This window comes from Macadamia integrifolia, chromosome 9 (assembly GCF_013358625.1).
Source record: "Macadamia integrifolia cultivar HAES 741 chromosome 9, SCU_Mint_v3, whole genome shotgun sequence".
Lineage (NCBI taxonomy): Eukaryota > Viridiplantae > Streptophyta > Magnoliopsida > Proteales > Proteaceae > Macadamia > Macadamia integrifolia.
In genome coordinates, this window is record NC_056565.1 from 31,219,807 (window position 1) to 31,243,725 (window position 23,919).

At 36.9% G+C, this 23,919-nt stretch overlaps 1 long non-coding RNA gene and 1 other non-coding gene across 3 annotated transcripts; one reads left to right on the top strand and one right to left on the bottom strand.

Moving 5' to 3' along the window:
- Positions 1-6,381: 6,381 nt before the first annotated feature.
- On the bottom strand, positions 6,382-6,488 carry LOC122090275. The gene has a single exon (XR_006143514.1). It is a non-coding gene; the product is annotated as a small nucleolar RNA R71 (small nucleolar RNA).
- An 8,333-nt stretch (positions 6,489-14,821) lies between these two features.
- Positions 14,822-19,898, top strand: LOC122088300. Of its 2 annotated transcripts, none has more exons than XR_006143035.1 (3): positions 14,822-15,169; positions 18,806-18,937; positions 19,548-19,898. It is a non-coding gene; the product is annotated as an uncharacterized LOC122088300 (long non-coding RNA). The 2 variants fall into 2 exon arrangements; XR_006143034.1 differs by lacking the exon at positions 14,822-15,169 and adding an exon at positions 16,886-16,981.
- The last annotated feature ends 4,021 nt before the right edge of the window (positions 19,899-23,919 follow it).

The following is a 23,919-nucleotide window of genomic DNA, read 5'->3' on the forward strand; positions in this document are numbered from 1 at the left end:
GGGGGGGGGGAGATGTATCTTGTAATGTAAGTCTTGTATTTCTTATGGGTGAAAGGTTGTTTTGAGAGAGAGAGAGAGAGGAATCTTGTCATCTAAGTCTTGTATTTCTTTATTAGTGAAAGGTTGTTTTGCAAGGTAGAGGAGAAAAGGAGGTAGAACATTGATAAATTAACTACGATCCAGTTTCTTTGATGGAAAAAAGCAAGATGAGAATAAACGGTTGGGATTAATGTGCATTAAATGTCATGGCAAAGGAATCATCTTACTCAACTTTTCAAAGTTTTATCATACGGAGTAGGATTTCTTTGTTTTTTAGTGGTGAAAATATCCTCAATCCATCATCGTTCAAGTCAGTTGGTTATGGATTCGAGTCTTGGCATGCCCACTATCGCCCATTAGTCCTGCAAAAGCGCTGCTTGTTGTACTGGGATTTGTCTTAGGGGCTATGATCACTAGCGTGGAGTACCCTTTTATTTTTACCAAAAAAGTAAGATTTCATGAAAAAGATGGGATATATATTATATTATTATTCATCTTATTATTTATTACATTTTCCTTTCCTTATCTTTTTTTAATTTCTTGACCCCATTAATATGGGGCCGTGACTTTTCATTTTTCACCCATTTTTGCCCACCATACAAACAGGTCCTATGTAAAAACTTGAAGTACATACTTTATACAGTTTCCTCTCTTCTTTTTTTTTTTTTTTGGTGGAAATACAGTTTCCTCTCAATATGTGAAAATTTGAAGTACACATTCTATACCGTTTACTCTCAAAGTCTCTATGTTTTCTCTCTCTATTGACATTAATTATGCAAGTTCTTTTCTCTCTTATCATCAAATATAGGAGAAAAAAATACTACCCAATTGTGCACTCTCACACCTAGACAGTGATAGAGAAATGACCATACTACCCCTGTTAGATATCATAGTGCATTTTTCCATTGGTCCCTATGCTGATACAGGAGCACGATCACGTAACATGACCTCCTTTAAATATATTATCAGATATTTACTATTGGCGTAAGATGCTAATATAAATGAAAAGTTTGTAAATTCCTCTCCCATTAACTATTAAATCCAGAAGAAAAGTTCTTAAAGAGATCAGAAAGGTGTGGTTTTTATCCTCTGATCTAGTAACTAAATTTTTAGTCTTTATTTTAAGTACAAATTGTTGTATCTTTCAAAACCTCTGGATCGTCGAGGTTGCACATGCTAGCAGGTATCTGGATTCCATAAAAAATAAGTTGCCTTGAGGGTAATTGGATATAATATTATGTTACTTGTTTATTCAAGTTTTCATTAGAGTGTCTCAATGTCCATCAATTGTATTAGAGATGGTCCTCCTTCATTGGGTACCGTTCACATGAATATCATCTAACTTATCCACAGGTTCACACCATTCAATTGGAATCTAAAAGAATCAGAACTGATGTAAAGATACGGATTGAATATTCCTGAAAAAAAAAAGTAGGGAAAAGATTTTGTCTGTAAGAAAGAAACAGAACTTTAAGAGAACATGATAATCCTAACGGTGTCAATCGGGACAGTTTTTGGTATTCATGATGGGTTTGTATCAGTATTGAAGGTGTCAATTCTAATACCACCTTGTAACAAGACCAAACCTAGGTCCCGGTCTTCATTATTAAAAGGACATAATGGTACTGGTTCCTAAACAGTTCTAGGTCCTACAAAAATGAAGAATTACTTTAGTGGTTTCTAACAAGATGGTTTCCTTAATTATTAGTGTTGTGGATCTTTTTATTATCATTATCAATCTCCTTATTTCTTTGACATCGATATCTTGCAAGAAAAAAAAAAGGAAAAAAAGTAGAGAGAGAGAGAGAGTACTTGAATGCAATTAGCTTTCATGTCTTGAGCTATAGTTGGACCTCTTCATCGCTTAGAAAAAGATTGTAAGGGTGAGCACTGGCAATGGAAATTAAATGGACTGTGGTCACTGGCAATGGAAATTAAATGGAGGGCGTATAAGGAAGATTATTGGCAAAAAAACGATAGGTATTAACTTTGACAATGAAGGAAACATTAGTCTTGGCCAGCAATCTGCAATCTTTGCAGCTTTTGTATTTGCCATTGGATCTCCGTAGGTTAAACAAAATGTTTAACTCTCTTCTCATATGTCGATCTTCTCTGCTTGAATTTGTTAGAGAGAATTTCACTATGAAGTACCCTTGAAACTACCATTTATGTGGTACATTCTTGCAAATTCTCATTGTTGTCAACACAGTGAGAACCAACACACACAGTCTGTGATAGGTGGTAGTGTGACAAAGTAGTGTAGCCAGCATAGCAGTTGGCATGGGGAAAGTATCTATAGCGATGACAGTGACAGTGTAATAACTGAGATGGCAGTACATATTACATTGCATGAGTAGTCATATGTAGTTCTGGCACTAGTGTGGTGGTGCAGGTTGTTTCAGGTAGAGTGAATGGGCAAATCAAGCAGGGATTGATAGTTATAGACATGTTGGCAGTGATTATAAAGATTTGGGATGAGTTGGCAGAATATTGGGAGGTCTGATAGTGACGGGAAGCACTATGCAGTGCTAGATGGGTCAGATGATTGTGCAAATAGGTCAACTTTAGAGCCAATTTGGGTGGATAAAATGGTATAACTTGAAAGTATGATGAATTGGAAAGATGTTGTACTAGGATACCTGTGATATGACTAGGACACTCACTCGTCTTATATCTCTACTAAGATCTCTGATATCAGTACCTTTACCATCATAACCATCAAAATAAATCATTGCAATGAAATATTATACGAATGACCAACTCATTATTGGGGAAACTAAAATGATAATCTTATATTGTAATAGATTCATCACAAGTGTTTACAAGACATATCTATAATATCACAAGAGTTACCAACAATATAAAAATATCCAAAAGTGATAATGGCAACTTCATCTTCGGCTCATGGTGCAGTATAGGCACATGTATCACATGTACCATCTAGATCATACTCCTCGGGCTCTGGTGTCAACCAGTCCCCACTGTAATCCTTTATGAAAGAGGATGTGCCACTTTTCATTGGTACTACGACACCTACATCATCATCTAAAAAGAGCACACACATGGTGTGAGCTTCACTAAGTTTAGTGAGGGATGGGATTCATGCAAGCAATTCACAGATAGTCCATGAATGTGAAATGATGCAGTTCATTTTATTATTATCCACCTAACATACAACTAAATCAAGTTCATGTTACTATGACACATTAGGGAGTATCCCTAGTTTTAGAATCGCCATTGTTGACCCATTGATACAAATCCTAGTTGTGAATAGGGGCCTGCCAATCCTATAATGCACCCTCGATCACACAGTAAACCTTCATAACCCCCTCCTAGCAACCATGGCATCGGAATCACTATCGGCCACGCCAGGCTAGTTTTTTCCTCCAACATAATCACATCGTACTACGAAATTGGTATTCTAGAAGGATTCATCGAACATACCACGATGGGTTATCCAACACCTCTTCCCTTCTTGGCAAGGGATTGTAGCACAGGGTAATTATACCTAATCACCAGAACATACATGCTTTTTATATTGATACAGTTAATATGGTCATATAATATCATAATTCCTATAAGCCACACTGCATTCCATATCCAAGCATAGACTAGCATACATACAATTAGGATGGCCATATGACACTGAAATTCCCATCGGCTACACTGCATTCTATAGCCAAGCCTAAACTAATGCACACCCAAATGCATGATGCAATCCACACTGTGGCATTCATGGTACATAAATTTCCCTCGACCACATCGGATCTCATGCACATGCAACAATCAACATATCAACATTTTGTACAATTCAATAGAGCATACATGTTATAATAATCATAAAACATGTGCTTACAATGGCATACATCAGTTATATATTTAAAGCACACCAAAATAAGTCCAGACTACCATTAACCTTGTCTATAGACCGGGTGAGTTAAATTCCCAAATATCAATACCTGAATCAAGCCCTGCTAGTCCTCACCGAATGTGATCATCTTTGTCCTAATTATAAGAGTAAACAAGTATCAAAATGTGTCAAAAAGGTGTTATAGTCCCCAAAAAGGTCCCTCAAAATCCCTAAAATCTACCCAATAGACAGTTTAGTATGGTCCACCGTAGGTGCCACCATTAGGTGTTTTGCCTACCGATGGGTGCTACTGGTAAGATAGACTGAGGCCAATTAAGGTTTGTCCCACTGGTNGACAACCGCGACCCCTGCTTCCCCCCAAATGGTAACCCAACACCTTAACCCCTGTTGGGAAGGGTCATAGCACGGGATGGTGAGAATCCTAATACCGCATGCTCCTATATGACAATAGTACGATTGCATAGTGCTACCGTGTCCCATTCCATGGGCCACCAATGCATTCGTTTTCAAGCCGACTACGGCATCTAGTCTATCAATGCATTATGCACCATGATGTCCACATTCAACATATAACATCTCATTCAATTGGCATTTGAAAAGTAAACATAGCACATATGCGCATCAATGTGTGGAATGACTAATCTACATAGCATATTCATGATGACATGACTAGATTAGATATAATTAAATGAATGCCAAACAATTGCCTTGAAACAAGGCCAAACGTCCTCTCTCCACTTACTTGTAGCGTACAAAGATTCCCATTCGGTATGGGTGAGATCCGGTGCGAATCGGGTAGGATTTAGTGAACCTAACATAATTGAGCGAGGTTAGTACTTCACCATTTTAGGATCAAAATTAATGAAATCCAATATCAAAATCGTGTTTAGAACGTCAAAAGAAGGTTACACGTCTGATTTGGATTCGATCGGACATAAAGAGCACCTTCGGGGCCACACGGGTGGGTCAGACAGGTGGGTAGTCTGGCCCACTGGTATACCCACCGGTTGGGATCAGCGGGTAGGGGCCCACCGGTTGTACCCGTCGGTTGGGCCAGGGGCCCCTGCTAGGACCGACGGGTAGGGGCCCGCCGGTTGGGCCCAAAGGCCCCCTGCCTTCTCAGGTGGGTACCCACAGGCGGGTAGGGGCCCACCGGTTGTACCCACCGGTCTTGGCGGGAAACACCCTGTTTCTTCCCAACTTTTTCCATTCTTTGGGGATTCAAATGGGGCTTTTCCCCACCCATTCTTCACACCTTCAAGGTCCTATAGGATGGTTCTAACCTAGATCTATGTTAGATTCAAGTGAGGGAAAATCATCTTACCTTCTTTGCTCAAGAACGACTTCAAACCCTCCAAATCACTTCAAACCCACAATGTTCCTTCCACCTTGTCAATATCTCTTCAAATCCTTCAAGATCAACACATAAATCATCTATTAAACCTTAGATTCATCATTTCAAAGGAGATTTACAAGATCTCAAGAAACCATACTCGAATCAAGGGTTTTAAAGCTTGGGTATGGTGAATGTTCACAAAACCCAACTTTGCTTACCTCTAACTGTAGATCTAGAGTTGAAGATCACTCTCCCGGCGTCGGAATGGGAAGATCGAGCTTCGGCGCCGCTAAAATCCCTCTTTTCTTCCTCTTCCTTCTCTTCCCTTCTTCTTCCCTTTCTTTTTCTCTCTCCTCTTTACTCTTCTCAACAACGTACGGGGGTAATAAATGGAAAGAAGAGAAAATCATAAAGCTTTATATATAATTCCTAATAAGTGAACAGTGCACATGGATGGGTCACTCAGGTGGGTGGGTGTACCCACCTGTCCTACCCACCTGAGGGCCAAAACTTGGGATTTTGACCGGGTTTGGGCCTCGGCGCGAACCCCACCCCTGGCATACGATGTAGCATACGTATATACCTTAAAATACGGCTACAATACCTGCTTTATCTGTACATAGCCTTATGGTAGGTGCATGTACACGGCTTGGGCACTCCTGTCTCTTCTGGCACTGGCTCGGACTTGTCGGGCCAGCCGGTGTTTAAGGTCACCCGAGCCATCATAGCCCATAAGGAACCCGCTCTAATTTCCTCTGGCTCGGTTCCTGTATGGTTAAACCGATTCAACCGCTTAATCAGAGCGGTTTTAAAAAGCGGGGTATTACATGTATAGTTCTACCACAAGCTTAGGGCAATAATTTTAAACTCAAATCTCAATACATCACTGTTGCCCCACTTTCATGGTTTGACCTCTAAGGATGTATACCTATTTCTAAGGGAATTTGAAGAGCTATGTATTCTAATTAAGATCCAACAGCTTTTTGATGATGTTGTTAAGCTTAGGTTTATAACTTTTGCATTAAAAGACCAAGCTAAGAAGTGGTTGTATGGGTTATCCATAAATTCCATAACCTCATAGGAACAGTTCACAGTTGTCTTCCTTAAGAAGTTTTTCCCAACTCACAAGACCAATAAGCTTAGAAGTAATATCCTTCAGTTTAAGTAAAAGCCTAGTGAGTCATTTTCCAAACTTATGGAGAGATTCAAAGATCTACTCCAAGAATGCCCTCACCATGGCCTAGACCTATGGCATTTATGTCAAATAATTTATGAGGGTATTGATTACCCAACTAAACAAATGATAGAATCTATGTGCCCTGAGGGATTCACATCCTTCACAGATGAAGGAAAGGCATGGGAATTCTTACTTGACTTAGCTGACAAAACCCGTGAGTGGGAATCAACCCAAGAGAGTGAAAGAACTATAGGAGAAAAATGATATTTTGTAGATAGAATAGTAGCCAAGGAAGCCCATTTGGATAGCCTAATCAAGAGGATTGAGGCTATTGTTCCTAGAGAGCCATCGCCAGTCAATTTAGTTAAGATTTGTGCTTGGTGCCAATCCCTTAAATATGTCATGGAAGAATGGCCCAACACTTCTGGGGGCACGTCTAATGATAGTATTAATGTCTTATATCAGAATAATTCATATAGTAACACCTATAATCCAGGATGGAGAAATCACTCAAATTTCTCTTGGGATCAGGGCAACCAAGCAGGGCCTTCCAATTTTCATAATCAAGGTCAACCTGGACCCCAAAAGCCTCCCTTTGCACAACAATATTTTTTCTAAAATACTTTTCCTAGGTCAAATGTAGGACCTCAGGCTAGTTTTCTTAGGGCCCCTCTCCTATCATCTTATCAGCAATCCACTGGGTTTATCAACACTGGAGAGATAAGTAGAATAAGTGACTTAGAAAAAAATATGGTCCTCCTCATGACAAACCATCAAAATCTTACGAGAGAACTCACCCAAGTTGTCTCAATTATGCGTGAGAGGGAGAAATAAACTTTACCCAGTCAACCAGAGCCTAACCCTAGGCATCATCAGCTTGTTAGTTCACAAACACCAACTAATGTACCACTGAATATAGTACAAGGTCAGACCCAACAAGGGCTCTCTAACCAATGTAATATTATTTATGCCCTTAGGAGTGGTAGACAGTACCAACAAAGAGTTCCTAAATCTTTCTCATCTATTACTCCTGTTAACTCTCCTTCAGTTGAGGACACAAGTGTGCCTCTTGTTCCAAGTTCGTCTGATGAACCTAAAGATTCTTTTGAAACTAAAGATGATTTAGTTGAGGAAACCAAAAATGATTATTTTGAAAAAGGTTAAATCTCTAACAGTCCTTATGTTCATCCTGTCTCATTTCTTAATCGCTTAGCACACAAAAAGAAGACTGCTTCCATAGATAAAATTTTAGAATTTTTCACAAAGATAGGAGTGAACATCCCTCTTTTGGATTTCATATCCCAGATCCCTGCCTATGCAAAGGTACTGAAAGATTTGTGTACTCACAAACGTATCACTAGTCTGCTCAAAAAGGCGTTCTTGGCAGGTAACATTAGTTCCATAATTACTCAGCCTATAGCAGGCAAGTATAAGGATTCAGGGAGCCCTACCATATCTTGTGTCATAAGAAACACCTACATTGAGCATGCCTTACTTGACTTTGACGCAAGTGTAAATCTTTTACCTTACCATGTGTACAAGTAACTAGGATTGAAAGAATTGAAAGCCACTAGAACTACTCTTCAGGTTGCAGATAGGTCTATTAAGATTCTTAAAGGGATGGTTGAGGATGTCTTACTGAAGGTGGGAAAATTTATTTTCCCTGTTGATTTTATTATGTTACATACCAAGCCCTTCTCAATCAAGGATGAGATCGTAATAATTTAAGAAGACCATTCTTGGCTACCAGTAATGCATTAATCAATTATCGAAATGGTTTCCTAAGATTATCTTTTGGCAACCAAACTGTTGAATTTAATATGTTTAGGATAAGCAAGCAACCACATATGGAAGAAGAGATCAATATGCATGAGGATTTTCTAGATTTTTCTAATGATTTTTCTAGATCAATATGGATGAGTTGGATGATGATAGTGAAAATTTCTTTTCTGAAGTTTTGAGTCTTCATACACCTGTGGAGCCCTTGGGACCCCTTTCCAATTCCAATACCAAACCTTCTATAGTTGAGCCCCTTAAGCTCGATCTTAAGGAATTGCCATCTAATTTGAGGTATGTTTTCCTAGGGCCTGACCAGACTCTTTCTGTAATAATTTCTTCAAATTTGACTTCTAACCAAGAAGAGGAGTTACTTAAAGTGTTGAAAGATAATAAGGAAGCCCTAGGTTGGACCATGGCTAATATCAAGGGTATAAGCCCTTCTATTGTGCAACATCATATACATCTTATGGAGGATTTCAAACCATCCACGGAACCCCAAAGAAGAACTAACCCAGTGATGATGGAAGCCATTAAGAAAGAGATCTTAAAGTGCTTGGATCATGGAATAATTTATCTTATTTCTAACAGCCAATGGGTAAGCCCAGTTCACGTAGTGCCTAAGAAGTCTAGGGTGACTGTAGTTCTCAATGCCAATAATGAACTAATTCCAACTCGTGTCCAATCAGGGTGGAGAGTGTGTATTGACTACAAAAAAACTTAATGTGGTAATATGGAAGGACCACTTCCCATTGCCATTCATTGACCAGATGTTAGAGAGGTTAGCTGGACATGAATACTATTATTTTCTTGATGGATATTCCGACTATAATCAAATCCCAATTGCTTTAGAGGACCAATGTAACACCACTTTTATATGCCTATATGGAACATTTGCTTACAGGCGTATGCCCTTTGGGCTTTGCAATATCCCTGCTACGTTCCAATGATGCATAATGAGCATCTTTTCTGACATGATCAAAAAATTCTTGAAAATATTTATAAATGAATTTTCAATTCATGGGAATTCTTATTTTGAATGTCTTCATCATCTTTCCCTAGTTTTGAAAATGTGCATATCTAAGAATTTGGTTTTGAATTGGGAGAAATGTCATTTTATGGTTAAATCTGGTATTGTTTTAGGCCATGTAATATCTAAGAAGGGAATTAAGGTAGATAGAGCCAAAGTGGATTTAATTGATAATTTATCACTTCCTCAATCTGTTAAGGACGTCCGGTCTTTTCTAGGGCATGCAGACTTCTACAGTAGTTTTATTAAGAACTTTAGTCAGTTAGCCTGAACTCTCACTTCATTACTTGCCAAAGATCAAACTTTTGAGTTTTCTAAAGAGTGCCTAGAATCCTTCAAACAACTTAAGAAGGAGTTGACCAATGCATCCATTGTTCAACCACCTGTTTGGACTGAACCTTTTGACCTGATGTGTGATGCTTTAAATTTTGCCATAAGAGCGATTTTGGGTCAAAGGAATAATAAGTTGCCCACTGTCATTTTATATGCTAGTAGGACCTTAAATGATGCATAACTCAATTATACAACCACTGAAAAAGAATTTTTAGCTATTGTGTTTGCATTAGAAAAATTTTGATCTTATTTATTTGGTTCACATGTGGTGGTGTATACTGATCATTCTGCTCTTAGATACCTAGTTCAGAAGAAGGATGCCAAAGACCATCTCATTAGGTGGGTTTTATTTTTACAAGATTTAAAAATTAAGGATAAGAAAGGAGTTGAAAACCTAGTTGAAGACCATTTATCCCGGCTTCCCAATTCCTTGACTCTCGATTCTCTAGTCAACGAGAACTTTCTAGATGAATAGTTATTTGCAGTGTCCAGTGAATCATGGTTTTCTGACATTGTCAACTTCTTAGTTTCAAGTGTGACTCCAGATCAATGGTCCACCCAAGATAAGTATATGTTTCATTCCCAAGTTAAACACTTTTTCTGGGATGATCCTTATTTGTTTAAGATATGTCCGGATCAGATTATCTGACGATGTGTTCCTAATCATGAGCAACATTTTATTCTCTCTTTTTACCATGATTATGCATGTGGTGGACAATTTGGACCTAAGAAGACTGCCGTAAAGGTTCTCCAATGCGAATTTTATTGGCCCACTCTCTTAGAGATGCTTTTGATTTTTACAAGGTTTGTCCTGCTTGTCAGTCTTTTGACCATATCAATAAGAGGAACATGATGCCCCTCAACCCTATTTTGACAGTTAAGATCTTTGATGTATAGGGCATCGATTTCATGGGACCATTCCCTAATTCCTTTGGGAATTTGTACATATTTTTGACTATTGATTACGTTTCTAAATAGATAGAGGCCATACATTATAAATCTAATGACCACAAAGTGGTGGTCTAGTTTCTCAAAGAGAACATTTTTTCCGTTTTGGTGTACCACATACAATAATTAGTGATAGGGGTACTCATTCTTGTAATCGGCATTTTGAGGCTTTAATGAAAAAGTATGAGATTACCTATAAGTTATCTACCCCTTATCACCCCCAAACTAGTGGCTAAGTGGAGGTGTTTAATAGGCAGATCAAACAAATCTTGGAGAAAACTGTTAATCCCAACCGTAAGAATTGGTCTTTTAGACTCATTGATGCCTTATGGACCCATCGGACTGCATTCAAGACCGACCTTGGTCAGTCTCCCTACCGTTTGGTGTATGGGAAAGCTTGTCACTTACCAGTTGAGTTGGAGCATATAGCCTTTTGGGCCATCAAGAAGCTCAACTTTGATTTGTCTGATGCAGGAATTTATCGTAAGCTCCAACTATCTGAGTTAGAGGAGCTTAAGAATGATGCCTATGAAAGTTCTAGGATTTACAAGAAAAAGACCAAAGCTTTCCATAATAAGCACATTCTGTGTAAATCTTATACAATTGGTGATAGGTCTTATTGTATAACTCTCGATTGCATCTTTTCCCTGGTAAGCTTAGATCCCGATGGGATGAACCCTTTATTGTCCATAATGTATATCCCCATGGGGCTGTGAAGATTCTAAATCCAGGAACAGGGTAATTTCAAAGGTTAATGGTCAGCGTTTGAAACCGTTCCTCGAGTTTCCTACTACTGGAAGTGAAGAGGTCATGGATCTCCATAAATCTCTTTACACTGATGACTAACTTTTAATCAGGTATGAACCCCTTGTATTGTCTTCGCTTTTAATTCTTTCCATGCATTGAGGACATTGCATGACTTAAATGTGGCGGAGGGAAACCAGTTTTTGCTTTTTCCACTTTGTTTTGTTTGTTTTTTCTTTTTATTTTTGAGTTTGCTAAGGATGAAGTCCTACTTTGGCTTTTGGCTAATGATCATACCATTCGGTTGCTTGATATATGAAAATAAAAGTTTTGATTAAGGTACCCATTTTGAAAGTATAAAAACCCTGTTGAGAAGAAAGAAACAAGCATGTATCTTGAGATGAGACTTTCTTTTGAAAAATAAGAGACCCTTGTTTTATGGCGTTGGACCAGATGTAAGTCGGTGGGTTCCTTGTACTTCTGATTTGGAGTTGAGACATTCTTTTTAATTTGGCATCAGTTGATAAATGCACAATTTTAAATGAAGTGTGAAATGCGGTATAAAGAAGAATAAGAGTTGATTCCCTTGGAACTAGGGGCATTGCGCCTCAAGAAGCGTGGTGTCTTGATCGAAATTCCTAGGGAGGAAACTTCTGAAAGAACTCTAGCATCACTATCTTTGTGGGCATATGTAAAAAACGAAGCTACATAGTAACGTGTGTGTCTAGTGTTTGCTCCACCATGTTAGTCAGGCCAAAAGTACTGGAGTAGAATAGAGTTTATTAAGCAAAAAAAGGAGAAAAATATATACAAATATCATCAATGCTAGGTAACATGTTTGGTCAAAAACACTCCAACGCCTTAGTCATTGGTTCCCTATTTCTTCACAAGTGGTTTTGCCTTAAGATAAGGATGTTTTGGAAGAGACAAAGTGAGTTCCAAATTAAAAAATATGCTAGTGCTTGGAATTGATAAAGGATAATAAAGTTCAAGTGTGGGGGTCCCTTGTAAAAAGAATTATCTTTGCTCCGAATCAGTATAGCCCTTACCTTTAGCCAAGGTTGGGATTTGTTTATTCTAAATTTTGTGTGTATATTCACTGTAAACACCCATGAGGTACAACTTGTCCATTAGGGGTGACCTAGGGGTTTAAAAGCTTGTTGTACATGCTAAGTGCAACCGTGATTCCTACGAAAGTGAGTTAGGTTTTTTATTTTTATTCTTTTTCTTTTTATTTTGGTGGAGGACTAGCAAAGTCTAAATGTGGAGGAATTCTAATGAGCATATTTATGTGTGAAATCTAGTGTGGTAAAACATGCATTTTACATATTTAGAATGGAGCTACCTCAGGTTTTACTCTCTTTTTGGAGGTTTCATATTTTCAAGGTCTTAAGAACTATCGGGCGCTATATCTCCAATTTTACATATAAAGAGGTCTTATTTCTTTCATGGTTATGAAGATGATGAAATTATGAGCAAGATGGACATGTTCAATTGCAAGTACACATTCGTTAGAGCAACCGTACAAGTGATTATTCTTTTCAGGTCAGAAAAAGAACAATGGATCAGAACTAAACTGAGATGCAGAACCTGCCCATCTGCAGTTGTCCCAAGGGTATAAAGAATATTTCAAATGCCAACAAGGATCGATGGACCACATCCTTAAGTGATTGAAGATTTATTTTTGGTAACAACTACATAATGTAGTTGGTGAGTTGTGGTGTGCAAAATCCCTTCCTTATTAAAAGGTCTCAAGTTCCAACCTCTTAGCTACCATTTTGTTGATTTTTTTTTAGAAGATTTTCTCTCTCCTACTCATCACTTAAAGGAGGTCGGCCAAGATGGTTAAGCAAGTTTAAAGAAGAGAGAGAGAGAAAATAAAATAGAATATTATCCAAATCCAAGCAAGAAAAATCGACCAAAGGGGGTTTCTTGTGCAAGAAGAGAGAGAAAAATAGAAAAAAGAGAGAAAAAATAGGAAAAAAAGGCAAGAAAAATCGTGGGAGATCTCTCTCCACACGTTTTCTCTCTTCTCTCTTCTCTCTCCACTTCATCAACAAGATAAAAAAAAAAAAAAAAAAAAAAAAAAAAAAAAAAAAAAAAAAAAAAAAAAACTTTTTTTTTTTAGAAGCTAAAATCGTTAGCTTCCCTTCCCATTCTCTATATAATAGAATTAACACAAGGGGAGGAGGCACTTCATTCTTCTTCTAGGGTATTTTTTTTAGTTGCTCTATCTCTTTCTCTAGTTTTCTCTTTCTCCAGCTCTAGTTCTAGGTTTATGCTTTAAACACTTTTGTAAGTTCTTTTTATTCAACTAATGCAAGCATTTTTGTTTTTGATTTAGTCTTTTATTTTTATTGTTTAAACAATTGAAGTTGTAATTTTTAAGTTCTAGTTCTAGGCTTAGTTCTAGGTGACAAGAATAAGCTATGAAGCATGTCTTTTAAGTTTAATTTTTTTCTTCAGATTTGTTTTCTCTAGTACTAGAAATTTCATATTTGATTTATTCCAGATTTGGTTTTTAGTACTGGTAGTATTTCAAATCGATCAAGTTTTCAGTTCAAGGGTTGAAGTTCAAGTGAGTAGGCTCCTTTAGTAATCTTCTTTCCCCCCTCTCATTCCCTCTTCTGACTACCCTTTCTTTCTTAATTTAGGATTTTAATTTCAGTCATTATATTATTGCTATCCCTTTCCCCCAAGGTTCATGGCTAGTGTATGAGTTGGCTTTGCCCCTCCTAGCCATAGAACCATCATTTTATTGTTTTTATTTTAATTGTCTCCCTTTCCCTAAAGCCAAGTAGAGTAACTCTTGTAAGAGTGACTCTCTGGTCGAATAGGGAAGCTCATATTATGATGCATCTCTCGGGCTAAGTAGAGAAACCTACTTGTGAGTCTTTCTCTAGCTTTATCCCCTTTCTTTTACTTTATTTTTATTTCAGCATTTTTTTTCCTTCATTACTTTTTAATTGCATGGGGTGTTTATTTTCAGCTATTTATTTATTTAGTTTTAATTGCGTGGCTTGTGTGTTTAAATTCTTAGATGACGAAATGGTTAGGACGTTATTTTAGATACATATGTTTAGGACGGTAATTAGAATTAGATCACAATCATTAATCGGTTCACTTTCGCATTATTAAAAGAAGTAAAAAAATAAAGTGGCTGCTCTCCCTGTGTTCGACTTGTAGCTACACTGATCCTTACGCTTGCGGTTACATTTTAAAATCTCAAACATTCGACTTCCAAAAAATATTTCTTTCTTGGAGAACCTTGCTTGCAATTGTGGTTCTTCGCCTGTCAACTCTATCCATTGCATCATGGGCTTGCAGTCGCAGCTTTCACTGGCCAATTGACTCATTGGACCTAGAATCAGAGACAGAAAGGAATATCGGAGACTCTCCGAGTCAAATCCATTTGATTGTCAGTTACAAACTTCAAGAGACCACTATGGAAAGTTGAAACTAAGAGTAAATGCCATTTTCTCGGCAGTTACAAAATTTAATGTGATTTACTTGCCATTACAAGCTTCTATCGTTACAAAAGTAAATGGCATTTTTTTTTCTCCATTATGTTATGTTTGTTACCTTGTCAATAACATTGTTATCAAGGCAAGATTAATATGGTTTTAACCATCATCTCGATATCATGGCCCTGTAAATTTCCAACAACGAACACCACTATGTAAGGAGTGCCACCAACTACAACGAGCATCGGGAGATATGGGAGAGCAATGTGGCCAGCTTCATTGCAAAAACATGCACAACAATGGTTGAAGTAGCGATGAGGATAGTCAACCGAAGACTTGCATTGCCAACTCCGAGACAAAATTGGTGTTCAATATTAGATATGGGAAAGCGGTTGCCATTGCCACATTTGACCCGCTATGGATTATCTGCTACGATGGCTCTACTCCCAAGGTCACCATCCATCCTTCCTCCTAATACTTTCAATCTAGGTCTGCATGGGTTTTTCCGGAAGTTCGACTTTCAAAAATATTTCCGCTCTCTTGGAGAACCTTGCTTGCATTGGTGGTTCTTCGCCTACCAACTCAACCCATCGTCATGGGCCTGCAGTTGTAGCTTTTGCTGGTCAATCGACTCATTGGACCCAAAATTAGAGATGGAAAAGAATATCAGAGACTCTCTGGGCCAAATGAATTTGCTTTTCAATTACAAACTTTAAGAGACCACCATAGAAAGTTGGGACCAAGAGTAAATGCCATTTTCTTGGCAGTTACAAAAGTTAATGTGATTTACTTGCCATTATAACCTTCTATTGTTACAAAAGTAAAAAGCATTTCTTTTCTCCATTATGTTATGTTTGTTACCTTGTCAATAACATTGTAAGTAAGCGGGATTATTATGGTTTTAACCATCCACTCGAAAGCATGGTCTTGTAAATGACGTATAAGACTCTGGTTGAATTCCATTCTTTGGCTTCTAACCTTGTGTAATTCATATATTTTATCTGAATAGAACTAAAAGAGCTTATATGAGGTTGATTCCTTCTGTCATTCAGGTTCCTTTAACGACAAAACTAGTTGGCTACTTTTTCCCTATAAATATTATTCTCCTAAAGTCTTTGCTTTATTCCCAAATACATATAGGAGCCTTCTATCCAATGTAATCTGAACTACTAGGGGAAAAAAGAAAAAATAGATAGAGGACGAAGGGTAGTGTCTTTCCCCATTCAAACATGGCATATGGGATATATCCTTGGCCAGCAAAATAGGAGGAATAGATGTAAATATTATTTTTCCAATTTTGTGACTAAGCTTGAAGGGATCATTAAGTTCTTAACATCTGTAAGGTTACCATTTTGAAACATAAAACTGTGAAGGGGTCGATATAGCAGCAAACATGGTTAAAATTTATTAAGAATTGAATTAATTCTTAATCCAAAAAGAGAAGCTGGGCTGTATTAAGCTCCCAGCATTTGCTGTTTTCCATAAACACAATAACTATATTGGTTTACAGACCAGAGACCAATCATCTCTTACCATACAAGTTTGTAAATGTATAAGAAGCATATTTTGGGCAACAAAGGGACCACCTAATGGTCATTTTTGTTATATTCAAATCCCGGATTTTCTTCTTTTATCACTATCTCCAACTCATTCCTTAAATAGATTGGTCATGGTTCAGGGTATAGGCCCTTCAGGCCCAGCTATACCCGATAAAGACTGCCCCAACCCAAATGATTGACACCCCTAAATTCTTGATTACCATAGATAGAGATGGTTAGCTAGGATCCTTGATGGGAGGATGAAATTTTCATCCTGTCTCTCCTTCTTATATATCTGTCTTGTGCTTATGCCACTCTTCCTGTATCTGAAGAGGTTTCATCGATATCCTGATTTCCATCTCTCTCTCTCTCTCTCTCTCTCTCTCTCTCACACACACACACACACACACACAGAAATGTTGAAAACAAAATGTGAACTACTTCACTACCATGAAAAGCTAAGTGACTCTGATACAGAATCAGAGTGTAGCTTGGATTCCCTCATCGTTGGGGATGATTATGAGATCGTCTTTACCTGTATGTTGGATCAATCCAATTTACAGAAAGACGATATTCTCAACCCACCACCACCACCACCACCACCGCGAAGTGCTGCTAAAAAAAGGAGAGAAGAATTAAAGGCATTTATCACGGACAGTCCATCACTTTGGTCAGTAGTACGAAGGCCCCGTGATAATACAAAATATGAAGGAAGAGTTGATAAGGTAAATTATTGCCTTTCCCTTTCATAAAGTATATGAACTGGTATTCTTTTGATATGCTGCATTTTCTCGTAATGGTTTTCCTAACTTCAGACTACTGATCTAGACCTAGGGACAACCCTTAGATGTTCAGTTAACATACATAATTGAGGCATCACGAGGGAGAAGATTCAATCAACTTAGTTTCTTCCAACTGAAAGTGAAAATCATGTTTTTTGAATGTAAAATTTTGTTTAATTTTGGTACAACATTGAGACTGTTTTGATCCATTCTTGATTTTTAATCAAATGTTAACTAGCCCTAGATTTGCTACAGTTTTATAGTTAGTTAATGATGTTCGATTATTAATAAACATCTATTACAAGATTTTTTCCGATGATCATCACCATAGTTTTGATTGATGATGGCCATTTTTTGAGGATGTTATTTGTCTTTGTTTGAGGTTTCTGCATCTAGTATTGTGCTTGATCCACACATGGAATTCACATGTTCTCTCTCTTATCAAGCACCATACAAGAATAGTTCTCGTACAAGGACCTTATCAGCTCTAACAAACCAACATTAAATGTGAATGTATGGTTTTTTGGTAGTTTATATCTAGCATATAGTCATCATCTAGTTCTAATAAATAAGTCCTAATTTTTCGTTGTTCGATATGTTAACGAACATTGTGAAATTGTTAAATCATTAATGCTCCTTTATGATAGATTTAATTTGCTAATAATTTATGATTTAGGCGGCGAAAATATCGAGAGTATAAGGAAGAAGTAATGTGGTATATATTTGGTTTCTTCTACAAAATAAATGAACTACTAATCTTTTAACTATATATGTTAGTTAATAAAAGTGACATGGACATGCTTGTTCAAGTTGAACTTGTGTACATTTTGGTACCTAAACCCTAAAACCATTTCTTGACTTAAATTTGTAACTAAATGTTATGTAGACCTACAATATTAATGTTGAATGGGATTGGAATATGAAAAGGCATTCATTGAAAATTCTTAAATTTTAATTTTCTCCTTTGTTAATCTTTTGTATTTGTATTCATTGGAAATTCTATCCCAAGTCAATTGACTGATTTCTGTTCATGCTAAACTTTTGGTTTTTTTATTTTATTTTATTTTTTTAATTTTTTAATGTGGATGTAAATATTTGGGTTTAGTTTTCTATTTCAGTAGAAATTCTATCTCAAGTTCATCTATATTTGTCTCGAAAGAGAGTTAGCTCATATATGAGTTTTTTCCTATTAATTTCCATTTATGGGACAAAATTATGACTCGAAGAATGGTAATGATTGATTTCAGTGCATAAAATTGTATTTTTGCTATTGTATCGTATATCCAATAAATGTACAATAAAATCGGTATGGTGCTTCTTTTTTTATTTTTGGCTTCTTATTTAATAGTTTATAACTATTCACTAAAGTGTTAACCTATCTATATCCACTTGCTAATTACTATCCAAAATTTGTTAATAAATAAAAGAAAAAAAGTTTTCTTTTTATTAGTTTTGAATTATTTCTGAATAGTTGCAATACAGGCTTTATTGTGATTCAATCTAGATGATTCCAGTTTATGTGTACTTCATCATAATTTGGATAACCAACAGTAATCATATCTAACCTTGCATATAAATGTTGGAGATAGAATTATTGCATTTGTTCGCAATTATCTCAATTGACATTTAACATGCGTTAATGCTGTATAATCAAATTTTTAATTACCTATATCCAAAAGGAAATCTTGTTCTAGCCATGCATTTTTTTTAATTGTCTTTTACTATTGTTTCTCCTTTGTATAATCTTTTGAATGAAAATTTCTGCAGTACTACTGGAATTATTTGGAGAAAAAAATGTTCCGATCTTTAAAGGAAGTTGAAAAGTACATAGAATCAGGTATTGTCCCAAAATATGTGCCAAAGAATAAGAAGCCAAGACTTGAAGCAAACAATATCGTGGTGAGTTTGATTCAGCTACGCATGTATATATATATATATATATATATATTGGTTAGTCTCATACTTTAGTTTTGCACATCAAAAAGAAAAAAATAAAGATTACTGACAATGGAATTGAATAGAAATTGGGGTGAATACATAAAGTTGAAATGTCTTGTTTATTATGATGGGAACTTGCCTTAAATCTCGTTGAATGGAAACCATATCAAAACAGGAGTGTGGATCAAGTTCTCATACGAGAACCATTTTTGTACAGTCTGATACATAGATGGAATACATCATAAGATTTTTCCTTGGATGGATTCCATCTGTGTGGGTCAACCACATACGAAAATGATTCTCATACGAGGACCTGATCCGCTTTCTTAAAGATGGTTCTCAAAGCCTTTTCTTTTTTTTTTTTTCACCAGTGCCATTAAACTAATCTCCAAAGTCATCTAAACCAAAGTTGATTACCAAACTCAATAACAGTGGTTACCCAATTCGGTGGCCTGATTAACAGTGAATTGGCTCAACTACAACCCTAATGAGGCAAGTTGGACTTTGTCTATTTTATCAGTTGACTGTTCTTTCTTTGTTTGTTACTTGACTATGACTCTCATGCACACAGGATGAAAAATTTCATGAGCACATGAGCAGCCAAGGGGCTATGAGTTCTACTTAGGATTTGTAAGTGAACCTTCATAATATTGTTTCAGGGAAGGTAGTTCGATTGCAGATTATTTAACAAAATCCGCTGCAAAAGATGGAGTTTCGTCTATAATGATTGTACTTTTTTTTTTTTAAATAATTGTACCTCACCTTTATAAGCAAGATAGCTTCCGATGGATGTGCATTGCAGACTGAGATATGGTTGGGGTGGGAGTAAAAATTATGTTTTGCTTGTTCGTGAAAATACTTAATCTCCAAGATGTATATGTCATAGACAATTGAGAATTTTAATTTTTTTCAGTTTTAAGAATGGAAATGCCCCATGCTTAGCTTTTGTTAAGCTAGTTAGCTCTCTTGCTGATGGCAATGGGGGAGCTGTTTTTTAGCTTTTTTTTTTTAATGAGTTTCTGGGTTTCATCTTACTCCTATGAAACTCAAATCCAACTGGGTCTCACATAATGGATCTTTAAAACTGGATGTGTTCAAATTGCTACCAAATTCAAATGTTCTGAACCCAATACTGGGAATTTATAAAGCTCAATGTAAAGTGAATAGAAACTTGCTTTCCACAGCCTATTTATATATATATATATATATAATCCATTCATCTCTTCCAGTCTCCCATGGTTACTCTCTCCTAAGTCTCCAACTTTCATTTGGAAATACCTTTTTCATCACTACTCTTCTGTTGGTGACTACTCTCCCTTCTCCTTCCTTCTTTGTGCTTTGCTAATTCCTTTCATAGAATTTGGAATGACATAACAAGCTACTCTTGAGTGTAGATACAGGAGAAACTTTTGGGTTATCCTAGAGACATTCAAGCAGCCATTGTTATCCTAGGGTTAGAATATGAAAATCTAATATTGATATTGGTAGAACTGTCTTGGTTATGAAAAACTCTAGAACTAAAGGTAGAACTGCCTTTGTAACATAAAGAAATTTTATTTAAGGGACATTTAGCTTTCAAGGATTTTTAGAATTCAAGAACCTCTCTTTGCTTTCACTATTGACAGGATTTTCTTTATGGGATAGCATCCTTACTACCAATACCTCCTTTTCAAATCTCATGCCATCATGAAAAGGTGACTCACATCAACTAGAGCAAAACATATAAACCCTAGCAGATCATTCTTATTTTCAGAGGAGCATCTTTAGTTGACTACAATGATCTCAATAGGAGATTCCCTCCAACAGACATCGAAAGAATGCTCTTCTAGCATGGTTTGAAGAGTATATAGAGGTCATTCCTTGACAAATAGAGAAACTTCTTACTGTCCCTACCAGACGATGTCAAGCAAAATATCGATAGTCGAGTCTGATGTAGCAATCAAATTACTGAGCCCCTAAATGGAGTTCAAATAATATACGAATGTCTGTCTAGCATATCTCCTTCTAACCCAAGTGAGTACTTAAATATATCTCCTATATTCATTAGTGAAAGAGACTGATCCTAATGGATTTAAGACCATATCACAATGTCTTCTATCTTGCAAGTAAGACATATCTCGCGGAGGCATAATTTTTGAAATGATACCCTTATTCCCATGACTTCTAGCTACTTTATCACCTACTTTGATTTCGTAGAAAGTTTTATCGTTAAGAAAGAAACAACCCGAATCATCAGCTAAGACCTCTAAATGATCGCCGCTCAGTGATAAAAGATGTAGGAGTGCATAGACAGTTAAGAGGTTTGCCTAGAAATAGTTACCCTTGAAAGAATGCATGATAGCTCATTGTTCAAGTGTTCTTACGTCAGAGATGAACGGAGCTAAGCAATCTGCTGAAGCTCTGGGATATAAAAATTTATCGGTAGGGGAACATTCCAACCATAGAGGAAAGCACTCGCACAAGCATGAATGAAGGAAAATTATATATAAAGGACGAGGTTTCTTACATGCATTAAAATCAATTTTTTCCAAATTTTGTATGGATACCACTCTGCCACAATTTATTCAAAAACTCTCGAGGGGCCATCCTAGTGTTTTGTTGTTGACAAGCGTGTAGGAGATAAATGTATTACACGTGGGCAGGATCGATATGGATCTAATGTCAAATTCATTATCTGATATTCTAATTAATTGTACATTGGCACAAGGCCATCCCAGAAGGGGGCCAAACAACTTGATCACCACTCGAGTCCAAGAATCTTTGCTTAGTTAGTTCTTTTCTCTGATTGGAGATTTTTGTTTTGGGCTTGACCACAAAGCTTACGATTAGTTATTTTGCATACTTTTTCTGTTTGGCATCGATTTGGCCTATCAATAGTGCGGGCCACCTCTCAATGGAGGTCTGGTTGGAGCAGGCCGATCACTTGGTAGTTGTGAACTGGGAAATGCTACGCTGTCTAGTCTAAACCCGGAGATAGGCTCGGCCTTAAAAGATTTGGACTCATGTTCGAAAGGACAAAGTTTTCCTTCTCTACGGGAGAAGGAACGAGCTCTGATTAACTCTCCCTATGTGAAAGGTTTCATGTATGATTTTGTGATGACATTTGTTTTTTTGTTTCAATAAACTTTCTCCATACTATCATAAGAGTGTTTAGGACAATATTTGTGGAAACCAGAAATAGAATATGTTGTAATGAAACTGTATATGAAGAGTTGTTACACTCCAAGTATGGGGAGCTAATACGGCTTTAGAATGAAACACTCACTCATCTATTATCATTATTACTTCTCCTTAGAAGACAAATGCCCCCCAACTTTTTATCCCTACCACATGAGAATCATCACCCAGAACTCGAAACTCAAATATATCAACCACACCCCCCGCCACCACCCATGGAAAAAGGATTTAGTAAGGGTATCAAAAATGAAACCCGACCAGGCTGAAACCCAACGACTAAACTTCTTATCAGTTTAGTATTGGTTCTGTACGTTTTTCAAAATAGTTAATAGACTAAAGCTTACCATTAGGACTGAAGCTGGAAAAAACTAATAGAACTAAAAATGGATTGAGTTCTCTATCCGGCTGCATAATGTACATTGGCACCTCATGTGTGATCTATCTCATCCCTCAGTAAGAGACATATATGTCATTTCATAGGAGAGAGGAGAGGAATAGACACATGGAGGCACTAGAATGTGCTGTTGGGGATTCTTTACCATATTAAACATATGAATAACCCTATAGTGTTTAGAATACAAGAATCATCAACCTTTCATAAAAGATTAATCATAGGTGTAGTCCCTAAACCAAGAACAATAAAGTATCCCATCTTAAAATACATAACCATATAGATTTACCATATCTATAATAATCAATGGGACAACCATGACATGAACCATAAATGGGAATAAAGAAGTACCTGTGTCCCACGAACATAGATCATGAACCTCTGTCCCATGTGGTTAAACATTACTCCCATGAAGATGACAATGAACTACGCAAGTGGAGTCCTTCTACTGAGATCTTCTGCAGCCTCTTACTCTAGGGTTTCCTTTCTTTCTGTGCACTTGCTCTTGTGAGAAAGCCGTGCTCCCAAAACCAATAAGGCATTAAGTAAAGTAATGGCTGCAAGGACCGTCAGTATTCTATTTATAATAGAATCCCTAAAACCCTATTCCACTCTCACAATGGAAAGAGCTAGGAGTTTCCTAATTAGAGTGGGTCTATAATTGCTTGGGCCCAATGGATCAATCGGTATCAGTTAAGCCCACATAAAAATCCTAACATGTGCTACATAGCCTGGCAGCGTTCTTTCTCTCAACTAAAAAAAATTCAATTAGATTTTGTTTAAATAATTTTTATACATGAAAAATCAAGAGTCAAGACTTAGGGCCCGTTTGACAACGTTTTTGCCGTTTCTGTTTCAAGAAATAGTAGAAACATAAATTTCCGTTTCTAGAAACAGAAACAGAATTGAAGGTGTTTGATAAGTCATGTTTCTGGAAGTCGATAGTAACCAACGGAAGAATGGCCACAAGTCGTTTTTAGAAATGGCGAAACAAGTTCTACTTTTTTTCCTGGGTCGTTTCTTGAACCATAAATAGATAGAAATTTCTATTTCTATTTCTGAAAAGAAGTGAAACGAAATATTTTTTTCAAACGCTTTTTGTTCCATTTCTGCAGTTTCTGGACACAGAAAAGGTAGAAACGCGTTTCTTGAAACGTTGTCAAACGGGGCCTTAACAAACAAAAGAAATGATAGCAAACCAAAATCAACCAGTCTGTTCCAAACCAAACCAAGCCAAAACCATCTAAACATCTCATCGATCTGGCTTGGTTCATAAATAAAATCAAAGCAAAGACCAAACTGAACCAAACTGACCGGTTGGCACCCTTAGGTTTCATGAAAACTATCATCTTCCTAGTGTTGATAACCCTCTCCA